This window comes from Parasteatoda tepidariorum, chromosome 2, assembly GCF_982258835.1.
Source record: "Parasteatoda tepidariorum strain Cologne lab strain chromosome 2, Ptep-v5.0, whole genome shotgun sequence".
NCBI classification, from domain to species: domain Eukaryota; kingdom Metazoa; phylum Arthropoda; class Arachnida; order Araneae; family Theridiidae; genus Parasteatoda; species Parasteatoda tepidariorum.
The window spans coordinates 55,740,894-55,758,296 of record NC_141756.1 but is presented as its reverse complement, the minus strand read 5'-3'; the positions used below and the strand labels follow the sequence as shown (position 1 = coordinate 55,758,296).

The 17,403-nt window shown below is 26.5% G+C and overlaps 1 protein-coding gene across 1 annotated transcript in view; it reads right to left on the bottom strand.

Annotated features, from left to right (window-relative positions):
- The window catches only part of LOC107450954 (prolactin-releasing peptide receptor-like), a 101,890-nt gene extending 84,820 nt beyond the window's left edge, over positions 1-17,070 (bottom strand). Inside the window, exon 1 of the mRNA XM_016066898.4 lies at positions 16,884-17,070. The gene's annotated coding sequence lies outside the window, so the exon portion shown is untranslated. The remainder of the gene's footprint in view (positions 1-16,883) is intronic.
- Between the last annotated feature and the right edge of the window lie 333 nt (positions 17,071-17,403).

Genomic DNA, 17,403 nt, shown 5'->3' with positions numbered 1-17,403 from the left:
TTGTACTTCTAATCATGCAATTTTGCTAAAGCCTCTTAATCATTTCCCCCCATTATATCCTTCTTAATATCTTCGATCTAATTTATCATTTCGATTAAATTTTCGCTATAAATCGTCTGTTATATCTAGCCGTGTGTAGTTAGATAGGCTTAGAAAGCTGCTATGCTCTTTAAACAGCGAAATAAATGAAAAAGAACATATTTGTAATGAATGTTGTAATATTACGCTGTTGCATAAAGCAAATTGATGTATTTTTCTGTTTTATTTTTGCATTAGAAGATAAATTGCCGTAATTATCCATCTGCAAAAATAATAAAGTATCAAACATATAATAAGAGTCAATGTACTTTTTAATATGATAGTTGCATGTTTCTTTAAACTGCAATAAATACAAATTAATTAGTTCAATATGAAGCAGTTTAAGGTACTTACTATTCTTTACCGCCATCGTTGCATAATTTTTAAATATTTCTAGTTTTAAATAAACACGAGTGATTATTTTTATTTTATTTTATCCACTTAGTTAATCTAAACTACTGCATAAAATTATGTTAAAACGCTTAAAGTTCGCTATTCAAACATAAACCTTCTGTAAATTAAAACGCAATGCTTATTTAAAGAAACAAATTAAATTCTAACTTAAACAAATCAAATATAATTTCATTTTATCCACTTAATTAATCTAAACCATAGCACAAAGCTATGATTAGACGCCTAAGGGCTGCTATGAAAACATCAATCTTCTGTAAATTAAAATAAATTTTTAAAATTAAAAAAAATAAAGGCTTGTCATAAAATTCTGAAATATAAATAACTCAATAAAATGATTCATTTTTGTTATAGTTTTATTTTAGAATTGTGACAAAAGTTATAGTTAATAACATTTTACAATCTCGTCCAAGTCCTAGGTGAACAGATAGAAAGAGAAAAGTATAGGGAAACTTTTGAATAAAGGCCATTTCATGCTTGCACCTGTGTGTAATCTATATTAATCTAATGTTATTCTAACAAAGATATTTTAGATGATGAAAATTTTAATTGAACAAAATTGATTTCGTAATATATATATTTAAATTTCACGAGCAGGGATTAGTCAAATGCAGTTACGAGATCTAATAAAATGTGATTTTTTTAAAGAACACCGTCACAGATCTAAAATATATCCCTAAGAATTTATTTTTTTTTCAGCTGTAAAATAAAATGATAATTTATTTTTTTATTTAGTATATTGCAAATTATAAGGCTTTATTTTATTTTACAGATAGTTTATATTGGAAAAACATGTTTTAAAAATTAATTATTAATTAAATTTGATACATACTTATATTAATTAAATTAATTCATGTACGTAAATTAACGTATTAATAATTTTCTTATTATTACCTTTTACTAATCTGGTAATTACTTCCAATTAAGATTTTTCTCTTAGATCTAACCCTCTTATTTCAGTGGCTATTGGTAGTGTTTAATGACAAGATTTGCTTGTAAACTAACGCTATAACATTTAAATTAACTTTGACTTAGATTGATAAGATTTTCAATTAACCAGTTCAGACTCAATAACATCAGATTAAAGCGTCCTTTTTTTGACAAAAAAATCATTTTTAAATTGATTTAGAATCTCCGGCATAAATATAGGACTTTGGACAAACGTAATAGTCTCAATATATTAGTAAAAAGTTTGATCAAATTTAGTACAAAGTAAAAATATTGTCAAATTGTTTTAAATTTTATATCCTATCACTGGACAAATTGCTTGAATTTTAGTATTTTCTCGAGCAACATTTGCAAAAGCATAATTCATGCATAAAACATAATTTCCTTTAAAATTAATATTTATTGAGTATCATAACTTTTGATAACGATCACATAAATATTTAATTGTAACTCTTAAAAAGCTTACTACTTTTTTTTCGAATTACAGTTTTTCTTGACGAAGAAATAAATTCGTTTAAATTTTGTATTATCTACGTAAAATAGTTTGAGTCCAACTGTTTATCAAGAAAAGTAATTAAAAATATTAGTGCAATAAGACTAAGTATAAAAGTAATGAAATATTTTAGCAGAAAGTCAAAAATTGTTTATATTTTTTCTCACATTGACAGATTTTATCTTGTTTTTCTATATATTTTTTCTTAATTTTATTTCCAATGAGCTGCACAATCAGTCTTCCCGATGAGCAGACCTAGTGCGTTCTCCAGAAGTGGTATCCACTTTTCAGGACAACCACAATGGGTGAGATACCATTGGCCATGTTAATTTGGACGTCTAGTTTCTGCCACACTAGATGGCAACACCGAGACTCTATTTGGATGCTAAAGTGCATCCAAATAGTTCTTCTATATAAATGGATCTATTTTACCGTATCTAAGTTTCTCCTTTTTTACTAAAAAACAAACCTTATATCATCTTTTAATTCCCAGCAAGAAGTTATTCTATATTAATCATATGTTGTATTATCTTTAATTAAAGCAATAATGTAGATAAAACTTGAGAAACTCACAAAATGAAATATTTCAAGGAAAATACTTGAAATGTCACTGGATTCTGGAAAAATAGCTTCTCACATATCTGAACAATTTTCGAACTCATAAAAAATTAATTTTGTGCTTTTAGGAGAATAAAACTAATGAGAGTTTTTTTACCGAATAATATACAAACTTCTGCAAGTGTCAGCTGTGTAAATAGGCAAACTAAAAATCTTAATAAATCTTAAGACTTCTCAATTAAATATGATTATTTTACGCAAATTTCTCCTTGCAGGATATGTAGAAATATATTTCATTGAGTGTTAATTGTACCAAAGGAAATAACTATTATTTTGTACTTTTATAAACTATAATTTAATATTTTTGCCCTGGGTATTTTAAATTTACGAGTTTCACCAAAACTCTGAGTAGAGTACGTTGCATAATAAAATATCCCTTGAAATATGACCTGAATTTCCCATTCAATGCCTTATTCAGAAAGGAGATTAGGAGGAAATGAAACATATATAACTTCCTGTCAACCAAGTATTCTCTAGGATTGTAGTAAACAATGGTGATTCGCCAGAGTACAATGGAAATAAATCATAAAATATGGTTATTAAAAGACAGTACGGTTTTCCAATACTGACAGAATTACAAAATATTTATGTAATATATTTAAAAGGGCTGATATATTTTGCTTTAATGTGACATAGTATCATTGTAACACGCATTTATTATGATTTATTATCTTTCAGGTTTACTTCCCCGATTGAATGTGTTTAGTATTTGCATTTTATCATAATTTCAAATACACTATAAAATGAATCGTTTTTATTTTTAGTTTCTTTCATATGTATTTAGTTTTAATCGTTTAATAACTGGATAAACATTTTTTATTTATGAAATATTTTTGAAGCAATTGAATAAATAGAGCAAAACTAATCCTATAATAAATGTTTATAAGCAATGAAAAAAATTGTATCCACTGCAACAAACAGTTTTTGCGGATTGTAAGGTTGGAGGTTCCAGCCCCGATAAAGATAAAATTTCTGTTTAAGTTATCAATTTAATTGTTATTAATCAAAGAAAGATATTTGTTAATTGGAACAAATCTTGATATTTTTTTAATGATTGTTCTTTATTGGACTAGTAATAATCTTAATAAAAATATGGCAGCATAATTACTTTTATTTATTTGCACCTTAAATTCATTGAAAGTATTTTGCAATTTTTGTTAAATACATAAAAAGTGAGAGTGAAATATCTTTAAGTAATTATGACAGAAAAAAAATGCATTTCTCAATATGATTACTAAACAAAAGCGTGAATAAACAAAATAACGTTTTATACAATATGAAATAAGAATACACATTTTATTTGAGATACGTAAATGGATCAAATATAAATTATACTTATTTAATAACAGGAGACGATTTTTATTCTAACTTTTTCGGCACCAACAACATCTACAGTCCAAATAATTGCTTGGCAGTGTTTAGTTCTTTGTAAGTTTTTTTTGTAGTAACTTGTTTCATAAGGGAATGTGACATTCCTAATGCAGTAAAATGCATTCTTAATGCATTTCAAATGACGCAGAATAATTACATTTTTAAGAGAAAATTTCAAACGCTTTGAAATTTTGCTCAGATTACAGGCATAGTTTGGTAATGATAACCTGTCCAGGGCTCAAATATTCAAATTACACAAGCTGCTTAAACAAAGCCATAGAAAAGCTCAAAATTTGTCGCAATTTCTTCGACCATGAACGATTCTTATGACAGAGAAAATTGACCAAGTTTGTGATCTCATTCCTCGTGACTGACGAAGAAAAGTTCGTGTAATTCGTGTTAATTATGAAAGTATGGAGAGGAGTTACGAAAGTATGCAGAGCATTATTCATAACAATTTGATATATTGAAAAATATCAGCTTGTTGGATGTCTGGAACACAAATCAAAAGAATTCAAGAAAAGACATATGTCGAAAGCCATATAAAGCCTTAGTAACACAACAAAAGTTGCAACAATTACACAGGAAAACAGTTGAACAATATACATAGAGCCTGTTCTTTGGAACTCAGGATAGCCATTTGTTTGGACCCTTTAAAGAAACATTGGGGGGGATTTTCATACAATGAAGAGGTAAAAAAATTTGCGCGCAATTGCTTCAAAACACGGTGGCCCTCTTCTTTCTATGCCTTCGAAGCTAAAAATACTCAAAACGTTGGGAAAGGGGTGTAGAATATCACGGGAATTATGTAAAAAAATAACATCTTTATATTTTTTTAAAGTAAAATTTTAGCAATTATTTAATTTCATCATTTACTTAAGAAGTCTCATTTATTTATTCAACCTCGATCAAAGAATTTAATACGTAGCTAGTATCGTTTCTAATATCGCTAGTATCGAAAGCGGATGTACAGAGTAATATGAAATTGAATGCACTATTGAAAAGCTAGATTTAAAATTATTAGACATAAAAAAATCTGAAGAATTGTATTAAGTATGTTTTTTTAAACAAGTAAATCCTTATCGTTGCTACCCATGTCAATTTTAATGCAAATCATGTGTTCAGTTACAAATTTTAAATTAAAATAATCTTAGGAAATTACATTTTTATTTTTAGTTTAGAGATAATTTGAAACATATCCGTTCCTCAGTTATAATAATAATCCTATCTTTTGAAATACCTATTTTTAGATATAAATATCTGAAGGTGTGAGCAGTGCAGTTTATTATTTAGCAACAGGAAATTTATTTAAAGCAATTTTAGATTATTTTGACGAGTCTAAGTAGTTACCTGATAAATATTTTTGCAAATGCTGTTTTGCAAATTATTATGATTGCTGTTTTGCAAATTATTATGAAACGAAAATGTGCACTGTAAAAAAGTGTCGGTTGAAATTATGATATAAAGTGTCTGCAACTTGAATGCATCATCCGTAAAGACCTCTTTACCGTGAAATCAGTTTTACATTTTTACCGTAAAAAATTATACCATAATTTTTACGGTAATATTTATTTAGTTAGAGGTATTCAGGGATTTTACTGTAATTACTATCTCAAAAATTACGATATATTGAATCTTTCTTAAAATTTTGCTCCATTCTTTTCCAATAAAAAGGACCGGCACTCTGACTACCAATACATTTTACTATAATTTGATCCGGATTTTTTACAACGTATAAAATCAGATAATTTTAAAATGTTATCTAAAAAAATATTTTAACTCTTATTTTAATTTAAATTAAGTGTATTTCAGAATAGCAGATTAGATAAACAAACTAATTAAATTGAATAGAAATATTTTATTTTAAATTTAATTTTAAAACTCCAACATTCGAAATAAATTTATTCTCTAATTTCCGTAAATTACCAACATTCTGCTTTGCCACTCATTAAGAAAAACATAATTTTTAAAATGTGAGAAAAAACAATTAGTATCTTAAATAGCTTGTAAAATATGAAGAGAAAGCCATTTTATCTCAAAATATAAAATGCTTTCAAGAGATCATCCAACCATAATATTTTTGAAAATTCTTTTAAGATGTCATTTCATTTGACGTATACAACAGATATTTTCCTAAAGTGTCATTTTTGTGGTTCGCTTTATTCATTTTTATTTTACTTCCCCAAATTTGTGTTGGTTTATATGACGTATAAAATGGATATTTCTAGCTTTATTATGTCACGGCAGAAGTTATCTCGCATCTTAAAATATTAGAGGCAACATGTGTCAAATTTTCAGTTTTGTTTTATTTGAGATGAAACTGTATTTGTTTCTAAAGGGAGCCATTAACTTTTCATTCACTATTAGAACATTGTTTTATTTAAAGCGTTACACAGTAAAGTTTAAATTTGTTTCTTAGAGAAATGCCTATTTTTTTCAAATAACGTTATATAAACTAAGACTTATTTCATTATAATTCTTTTTACTTGAAAAATTAGTATTTTCTATTAAATTTAGCATAAAGTATAATTGTATAATCATTTTAATCCTGATACAATGAACATATGAACAATGAACATATGAACAATGAACACATGTATTAATTTGATTTATTAAAAATATACTAGTGATTTTCAGTTTATTTTATATTTTTATTTGTAAATATTTGAATCCATGTATCTTAAATTTGTCATTTTAAATGTAATTTTTAATTTTAACGCTTCAAAATGATGCCACTTTAAATATAAAAAAACAATTAAGAAAATGCACGAGAAATGTAGTCATCTTGTGCATATCCACAAAAAAGTGATTTGCATTATCTTTATGTTTTTCAAAATAACAAGTGGGTGATTAAAAACGGCATTTCTTGAAAGCTAAAATTTTTTAAATTTCAATGATATATGTTATTAGTCATGAATAAGTAGTACAGTTTTTACCAAATAATCCCTAGAAATGTTAATGTGAATTTAATTGTGCATTTTTCGTTACGGAAGCAGAATGATAAGTACTTATTGGAATTCCAGACGTACGATATTAAATAAATTTCAATTTCTATGTCTAGTCTGCTTATTTAAAGTCTTGCTGATTGCAGAAATTTGTTGTTTCTTTAGGAGTGACAAAATTGAGAAAAAATCTCTCTTATTTGTGGTTAAATAGTTTTTATCATATTAATCTATAATTTATTATTAATTGAATATATATTTTTTTCAGAGTCAAATAGTAGAAAAATAGTATTTTTGTATAGAAATCAGTATTTTAGTCTATGTTGGCTACTGTGATTCAAATATAACAAGTATAGTTTTTACTTATTTTTTTATTTACATTTGCTTGGATTTGCGTTTGTTTGAAAAAGTCTGTTGTAGATAGAAAAAAAATATTTGTATAAAGATCAAATTAACAATATATATGAAAGGCTTATATGAATAATGGAATAACTTCATCTTTATTCATTTTTAAATTTTTAATCTTGGACTCGAATCATAATCTTCTCGGATTCCTATTTTGGCTGCATCTTCTCGGATTCCTATTTTGTACCCTCTGTTTGAACGAAGTTGTTAGTGTCGTTAATAGAAACAACTTTTTTTGAAAAAAAAAACTGTGTAAAAATGCACTATTTAAAAAACAAGAATTACTTATCTAAACACAAAAATATATTAATTTCTCATTTCTTTTCAACAACAAAAATCCATTTAAACGCATCAGTATGCATTCGGTGCACTTTTATAGTTAGGCAATCGCAAGAAAAAAGATTTTGGAGTTTTGAAACACGTATAAAAAGGTAATTTGTTTATTTTATTGTTAAAAAGACACCAATTATTATCAGTTTAGATTATGCAATATCATATCTTTGAACAGCTGAGTGGGTGAAATGTATAAGTTAAATTTTGGAAAACATTTAAATTTATCTTACTTAACTCTTATTTTAGTCTTATTTAACAATACAGCATTATTTATTTTGCTAAGATCATTAATACCTAAGATAACAGTAAATGAAAGACCTAAATGTTAAGGTCTGAGTTTTTTGTGGGGCGTAAGAACGACGAAATGTATTTGGCATTGCTCTTTAGAAAACCAGCGTATTGTCAGCATTATAATTGCCAATAATGTAAAGAGGCTAAATTGCTCAAATGAGTGATAGAGATTTATAAATATCACCAGTTAAGTATGTATTAAATACTAATCCAACCAGTAATTCTCTACGGCAGAGAAAACTGGACATAGAATAAACATATCCAAGGCAGGCTACTAATTTTTGAAAGAAAAATATTGTGCAAAATTTTCGGTGATAGCAGCTGACGATTTCGTTTCAGTCATGAAATCCTTTATTCATATAAGTAACCAGGTACAATAAAAATAATATTTAAACAGAATAAGTTATTTTGGTCCCTTATTTCTATCACAGGATTACAACCCACGGAAGCTTTTAGCCATCAACAAGCCAGATGACATTAGAAAATGAGGAAGACCTCCACTCCAGAAGATGGCTTAATGACTTCAAAAAGTTATGAAAACATTGAAAATGACTAATTGCAAAAAACAAGCATGTGGCAGATTCAGATGAAAAAAACCGACCTTCCTGGCTGCTATGGGCTGTAGTGGTAAGAGGAAGAAAAAAAAGCTAATGAACAAGAGATAATGACTAGAATAAGATTCATTTCTTTCTGTCAATATACACATTTCGGGCCGCGATGGTTCAGGGGATAGAGCTTTCGCCTTCCAATGATGTGAACTGGGTTCAAATCCCACCGATGGCTGGTCGATACGAATTCCGCATCCGGCTTACACAGTCCACAGCTCTGACGTAAAATATCCTCAGTGGTAGACGGATAACAGGTTCGAAACCCTTTGCCATAAGGCTAACTGTGGAAGGTTTTCATGGTTTTCCTATCCAGTAACGCAAGTGCGTTTTAGTTTCATCATAATGTCCACCACTACGGGAAGTTCTCCCAATACATGATCCAGGAGTTCCTTTGTCTTCTGGATTGGGTTCAAAGTTACAAGGCTACGGCAAAGTTACAAGGCTTCATGAAGCATATTATTTACAGATTCATATTATTTAATGAGATGCAATAATGCGTATAATTCACAAAACAGCATTACGAAAGTTGGGAATCTCATATGAACAACGTAGTGTTATGCCTCGATCAAAACTTTTAAACACACTTCCTCTTAATGATGATTACATCAAATAAATGTTGATTGGTTTGATGCCTTGGTAAACCAAGTGTAAAAAAACATTGATCACGAAAATACTTCACTTTCTTGTCAATAAATATGCAGTCTTCTCCAATTCTTGCATAAGATAGTTCACACGAAACTATTAAGATAGCTAAATTGAAGAAAAAAAAAGAAACTAAGATACGAATAGAAGAATTTAAAGGCAAAATCATTGATAAATTTTTGATTATTTCAAAAATTCAAAATTCAAACTAAATTTCAAATTATTCAATTTTTTCAGCTTACTTAATCGTTTGAAATAAAAATGGTATTTTTAAACCAGAATGCAAACTTAATAGAAAAGTACCTAAAATATCTAGAGGTAATAGTCTATCTAGAGGATTTAATCTAGAGGTAATATCTAGAGGATTTAATCTAGAGGTAATATCTAGAGGATTCTTTTGGAGTAGTTTTAAATATATGAGTTATATGAAGCTATTCTTTTTTCCATCCAAGTTTTTCCGTTTTTTGTAAGTAAAATATTTATGATCTTAAAAGGATCTTATTTTTCTATAATGCATACATATGCATTTTTGTAATAAAATTCATAAATTATTTCTATATATATTAAATCGTAATCTCTATTTTTATCTTTTGAATCGTTGAAGGAAAATTTTAGAGTAAAAAAAATCATTTGTTTATAAGCTCCCCCGACACATAATAAACCATTCACTAGCCTCGAAGAATAATAAGAATACATTGATATATACATGATATTTATGAAATATTTTGAAATTTTTAATTTAAAGGATTCAACTTTTAAACTTTCATTTTTAACTATTATTTTTTACTATTTACTTTGTAGGGGACCAATAAACTAGTTATGGTATTAAGTTAACTACAATTAATTACATTTTGATGAAGTTTATATAATTTTTTAAATCATTTTCATTTGCATTTAAATATAAGTTATAAAATTCATTCAAAGCCCTTGTTTTAACAATATAAAAATTTTGCTAATTACAAATGTAAGTCATAAAATTGCAAAATTAGATTTAAAATTTAAAATAAAAGTACACTATATTTCAAAAATTACATTTTAAAAAAGTATTAAAAAAGTATTAAAAGTAATCAAGTATTTCTTTTATATTTAAATACCATTATTTTGATAAAGCACTTTCGCTTCACTGATCAAAACAAGATTTTAAACAAATTATTAATTAACTACTTTCTCTTAGATATTAAAACTTGTTTTTTTAAGAATAGGAAAATACATTTACCACCAAGACTTGATTAACAGAGCGTGACCTATGATTAAAAAAACACCGAAAATAACCTGAAATAGTGTGATAAAAAGTAATAAAAAAGTCTAATATTGTATTACATTGAATAACTCAATGCAACACTTTTCGTCAAAAATGAAGCTACACTTAAAAGAGTTTTATGAAAGAGTAATAAATTGAATTTTATGTACCTCTGACAAAAATTATCATCTTTTAAAAAGCTTCTTTCTTTTTATTTCTTTTAAAATGATTCTTTTACTCGCTTCGAGAATTCAAGACAAAACAAAATGGATTGTATGCAGCAAAATTGTTCGAAACTTAATTACTTGCATCTTTGAAAGCATTTCCTTTTTTGCAGAATTCTTTCCCACTTTTAGATAATTTTAAGATCTTTAGATGCAAAGGAATATTTTGTACCCTTTAAGAAAATTTTTACGTTTTAACAATAAGAAGTTATTGCATTGCATTTGAGATAATAGATAAATTTTTAGTTTGACTGTGATTGTAATTAACTCCTTTTAATTTCCTCTATTTATGATAGATAATCTTCGTAACTCAAATTTAAATAATTCAAACACTTACTTAATTAGGTTGAAAACATGAAAATGAGCTCAGAATGGCCAAATTCAATAACGTTTAACTAATTAATATTAATCGGTTAACCAGTATCAATTTTTAAAAAAGTATTTTACTTGATTAACTTAAACTAATAAGTTATAACCTTTAAAAATAAATTAAAAATCCTTAAAAACCTTATCGCGAAAACAAAAATAACTCTTACGACTCCCAATATTAATTAAACTCTAAAATTTTATAAGAAAACATCAATATTGCTTCTCTGAAATAAAAATTTCATATCTGAACCACAATATGAATACTTCGAAACACAATAATTCGAAACGGTGTTGAACTCTTATGTAATACAATTGCGTCTGTTCTGAACACATATTGAACAAAATTGACACATTTTTAAATGTAATAGTACTAGTAGTACGTTATATACTTCGCACTAGATCTGCACAATGAGCAGCTTTAGTGCGACAGCATGAAGTTGGCGACAGTATGGGAAACATCCTTGAGGATGATCCGAAAATATAAAAAAACAATTTTCATCCGCTGCAAATGACATGGCTCCCACCCCCCCCATTTCGGTAGCCCAACGACCAGCTTCAGAAGTCGAGTACTTTACGATAGAAGAGTTCAAGAAAGACCGAAATCGTGGATCTTCGTTCATTTTACGGGCTCATCAATGTGGCCCACCCACACTCTGAGCGCAACTAGAGATGCTCGACTTCGTTGATCAACTGGGAGTAGTGTCTATACGATTAGTCTACAACGAAATTAAATTATATAATAATATAGCTCAGCTTCACATATTATTAAAGTTTCACAAAATTTTTACCAGAAGATATAATAACTCAATACAAATAGTCTAAATGTGTAATATATATATATATATATATATATATATATATATATATATATATATATATATATATATATATATATATATATATATATATATATATATATATATATATATATATATATATATATATATATATATATTCATTTATATCTGCCCAAAACTTTAAAAAATGTCTTTAATCATTGAAATAACATCATCTATAGACAGAAGCATTCATATTGCGCAAAAACATATCCGCTTTTCTTTTAGAAGAACAATAATAGTAATTAACAAAGTAAGGAGTTCAAATAACAAAATGTGTAGTATTACAAAATGGCGTTCTTTGTTAAATATCTCCCCAATTAAAAGAATCATTGTAGCATATTTCTGAAAATTTTTATGCTAAATATGCTCGAAAATTCTTTCGAACTCTTTCTCCGAAGTTCTAAAAAAGTCAACTTGTCCCCATTTATTGATTTACATTACATTATTATAAATAACATAAACGACATAATGTTTTAAAACATCTAAATCATGCCACTAGCTCCAAAAAATTTACGATACAAATAGATAAATTAACATTTTATCGACAGCATAAAAACGCGTTTTTGACGTTTTTATTAAATTAAGTTTAATGTTTATTTGTCTTACTTTTTTGATCAAAAGCACGAGAATCATTAACAGAATATACAAGAATTTCTGAATTAAAATAAAGTTAATACCAATATAATTTTTATTGAATAAATGCACTTCTTTTTGTTTACCAAACAATTCTTCTCATTGTTTCTATAAAACATAGTTGACACTAGAATTTCAGGCTATCACTCTTGCAGGTTATTTGGACAATTTTCCCGTTTAAAACCTCCGACAATTTAAGATCATTTATTTTAAATATTAATTGTTGTAAATCTTGGGTTTACAGTTTCTCTTTATGTTTACTTTACAAGCATGAAAGTTTCTAAAACATATGTGTTAAAGATTAATTAGTAATATAACTTAGTTGCTCTTCCTATCCCATAATATATAGGGTAGCTTAAGCAAGCAGTAAAAATAAAATATTTGGCTTATGTCAATTCGTGTAAGATTAATAAAGAGGATTAAATTCCTGTACACTTACAGCTCAATACATTATTTACTAAAACCAAAAAAAAAGTAAAAAATATATAGATTTATTTTTACATTTTTTATTTCTTGAATTTTAAGTATTAAAATAAAATTTAAGCACCCAATGACACTTTTTCTCCTTCTGATTTATAAAATTAAAGTATTTTAAGCTAAGACTAACATTTTCTCGAACATAAAAAGTAAAAAAATAAGAATCAGTCTTTTTTAGATACAGAAGAAAGCATGCTTAATGTTATGTATTTTATTGAAAAGAATGTTATGGACTCAGAAAAAGAATACTATTATTTGTCACAATAAATATGAAGTTTCTAAGAATAAGTCATTTACTAGGTCAAGTAAAAATAGAAATAGTTTAAAATTTAAACATAATGCAATCAGTTTCTTAAAGGATATTTAAAACTTCCAAATATGTGTAAATCAAGTTTCGTTACAATGAAACCAATAACAGATTTTGAACAATTTCGTGAAACTGAAAATAATTCACTCTTTTAAATATATTTTACACATACCTTTGGGTTTGAAGTCTAGGTTTGGTTCTAGATGTAATCATCGCACTAGACTTGACAGAAAATATTTGTTAAAATATTTAGTTGTTAGTTTTATATAATAGTTGTTAGTTACTCAGTTTATAATAGTTGTTAGTTTTGTGGGGAAAAATTGATGGCTTCTGTTACCCTGTACAAGTAACAGCTATGATTTTAAAACTATAGAAGAAATTAAAATGGAAAACTTTCAGAGAATGGAACCAACTTTGTTTATTAAAAATACAACTTAAAATTACAAAATTGTAGATTAAATTTATAAAATTTTAAATTTTTTATTAAATTATCTACAAAATAACTAAAAATTTATAAACTTTTTTTTTCTTCAAAAAACACGTCTAATACTAATATGGAATCCAAACTATACTAAAATAAAATAAAAATCAGGGCAATGTTAGAATATTAAAATCAAAGTAAAATTTAACATTCTAACTCATAATGTTGCTGATAAAATTACCGTTTAAAACTTTTCAGCATTATTGCTTTACGCTACCATGATTTAATACTTAACCGTTGATGATGGTGTACAAATATAACCAATTTAACTTTTTCTCCTATTCTGATTACAAATTTGACTTGAAAGGCCCAAACAGTATTAATATTAGTACCAAAAGAAATTTAGCAAATTGTCACTCATCAGTTACTGGAAAATGTTTGATACATGTTTTAAAGTTTGAAAAGAATTTTCAACTTCTGAACAATAATATAGCTAATGAATATTTTACATAGCAATTTCGGACCCATATAGAATGTATTATTCCGTATTCAGCAAGTATTATTGGCCGCAAATTGTTCATTTGTATTAAGGTGGCTTAGGTATACCATCGAGATTATGTTCAATTCTTTATAAGTCAAACGTTGAGTTACATATTTAATATAGTTCAACGTTGAGTTACGTATTTAATATAGTTCATCTTCAAAACTTAAAGCAAAACTTAACAAATCCAATATGAATCCTTCGAATCTATGCATTTTTGAACTGTGGCGTCAGTTTCGCCCGATAACTAGTCATCGAAAAGTTTTAAAACTTATAAACTATAATTATAAAAAAATTTTGGTATTGTGATAGTTATTAAAAAAATATTATCATTTTAAATAATTGAAAGAAAATTAAAAATACTTATGGTATCCCTATTTTAAGATTATACTGACAAATGATTTTTTTAACGTTTTTAAGGCGGAATTTTGTTGATAAAGATTCTCAAAAAAATTATTTCTATAACATAAGGATATTGACCAAAATTAACTTATTGAATTTTTTTAATATCCTTCCATATAAAAAGTTACAAGGAATAACAAGATACAATTTAAGAAAACTTTTTATAAAAACTTCGTTCTGGACAATGCTGTCCCCTATTAAAAACGCTTTATTTTTTACGAATGCAACATAATCCCACTTCTAAATAAATTTCAAATTGGCATTTAAAATATGACTGGCAATTAATAACTAAAATAAAATTATGAATATTTGTAAATTTCGCATTTTATCGAAATCGTTAGTCGAATTTCAAATCTAGGCAGTACAATGTGCATTACCTCATATTCTTTGGCAATCAATGAACTTTAACAATTATATTAATTAATATTATTGAATTAAACTACATTCCTATATTTAAAATTAAAATTTAACTTCTTAATCGATTTCGACCCCAATTAGCGTGAAGTCGGTAGCTAAAAATACAATATAATTATTTCAAAATTTCGTATTTTATTAACATTGAATCTAGGCAATACACTGCTGATTACCTTAAAATCAATGAACTTTAACTATCAAATGCTAACTATTACTCAACTAAACTATATCTAAAATTAAAAATTTATTTTTATCACGTAAAACTAACTAATAAAGTAAGATTTTAGCGTAATCAATATCAAGAAAATATCTTATTATACTACTCTTATTTGTACAACTCGATTTTTATTAAAATACAACTATAATAACATTATTCCCTAATAACATTATTCACTAACATTAATCATGTTTTTACTGCCTGTCAAAACAGTTAGTTTTTAAATATAATGTAATACAATATAAATGAAATATTATGAATAAGAACCCGGTTATTTATTACATGGGGAAAATCAACCTGTAATATATTTTACTTTATATAGTTTAATTCACTTTGTCACAAGTTTAACCTAACTCATCAATGCCATGTATCAATTACAATGAAATTAGATATCATATAGCCAGTTATTTTGAGAGCGAGAGTATTAAATATCATCTCTATATATTTGAGTTGATAGAAACGTGAAAGATTAGACTGGAAATGAATTTTTCTGAATAAAAGTAATATGCATGCGCTGTTTGTACCATTAGGCGTAATATTACAATTTTTTTAGCGTTTTCCTTTTGTTCGGAGAAAGAGTCTTATTTGAATGCAAAATATAAATGCATTCAGGATATTTGTTCTTAGTTTTCTTATTAAAAATTATGTTTAGAAATTCAGAATATGCATTACAGAAATGAAGAAGTAAATAAATCAAACTAAAAATATTGTAGGAAATAAATATTTATATGATATAGATATGAATACCTAAATAATCAGGTAAAATAATAAGATGCACAATCTTGAAAAAATTATTTTGTGTAACTGATTAAAAATATCTCTGTGTTCATACTTGCACAAATTAGTTCAATAAAATTAATTCAAGATTTATACTTTAATGAACTTAAATTTATGTTTAATGTTTATGCATAAATTAAGAATTTATTTTTTTTCCGTTTTTGTCTCTCTCTATTCTTTAAATTAAGAATCAAACTGGAATTGATAAAGCTGAAAACCTAACATATAATAGTAAGATATATATATATATATATATATATATATATATATATATATATATATATATATATATATATATATATATATATATATATATATATATATATATATATATATATATTTATGGAAAAAAACTCGCTCTCGGAAAATTTGATAAAAACAGAGAATCATATCACGTGAAATCACGGTAAAATATGTCAAACTATCGCAAGTTAAATAAAACAAGATACTTGTTCGAGGTTTTTTTGTTGTTGCTGTTCCTGATAAATTTTTAATTTGCTCTAGTTATTGAATTTAACTTGCGTGCGACTTAATGGTGTGCAACTTGCCGTTAACTTAAATGTGCAATATTTTAGAATAATTACTCTGCCCCTACAATAATTTAGAATAATTACCTCCCTTTTTCGTAAATGTTTCGAATTTTACAGCAAGTAAGTTCATTTAATTAACCTTATATCCACTATCTTATTAAGTAAAACATAATGACAATAATAAATTTTTATTTTCTGAAATCTTAAACACATTTAAAAATAATTTCTTAAAAAATTATTAAATTTGAAAATTCTTAATTTCAATTATAAATTATTAAAATAAATTAATAGATTTTATCTTATAAATGTTTGAATAAAAATTAGTAACACTAAAAAAGTTTATTTTTCGTACCTTAAATATTTTACAGCATACTAAGCTTTCTTCGACATGCACCTGTTCGCCAATGAAGTGCGCCAACGTGGAGAGAACAGAATTGAGGGGAGATAGTTGGGGGTGGTAATGCCCGATGAAGTCTAGACACCGTTATGCTCTTGAACAGCCTTGTCGCCAGGTGAGATCGAAGAAAACTGAAGAGTAGTTTTAGAGGAGACACGAGCGCCCCCAATCACAAATTTTTAGAAGTTATGGGGTGGGTGGAAGGAATTTATCGTTTGGAAAGTCTCGTTTTGGAAAGAATTTACTTACTGCGCATCTGAATATACATAAATTTTTAAAAACAAAATAGAGCTATGGGATATCGATTTAAATCAATGAATTTGACCGCTAATATATCGAATATATGCCGAAAGAATTAATGATCTTAATGCCAAATGATGGTATAATTAATATCAGTAATTATCCCATGCTTTAAATTAAACCCGTTAATAAAACTGAAAGTATTTTCGTCTTTGTTTATGAATAATGCAAGTCG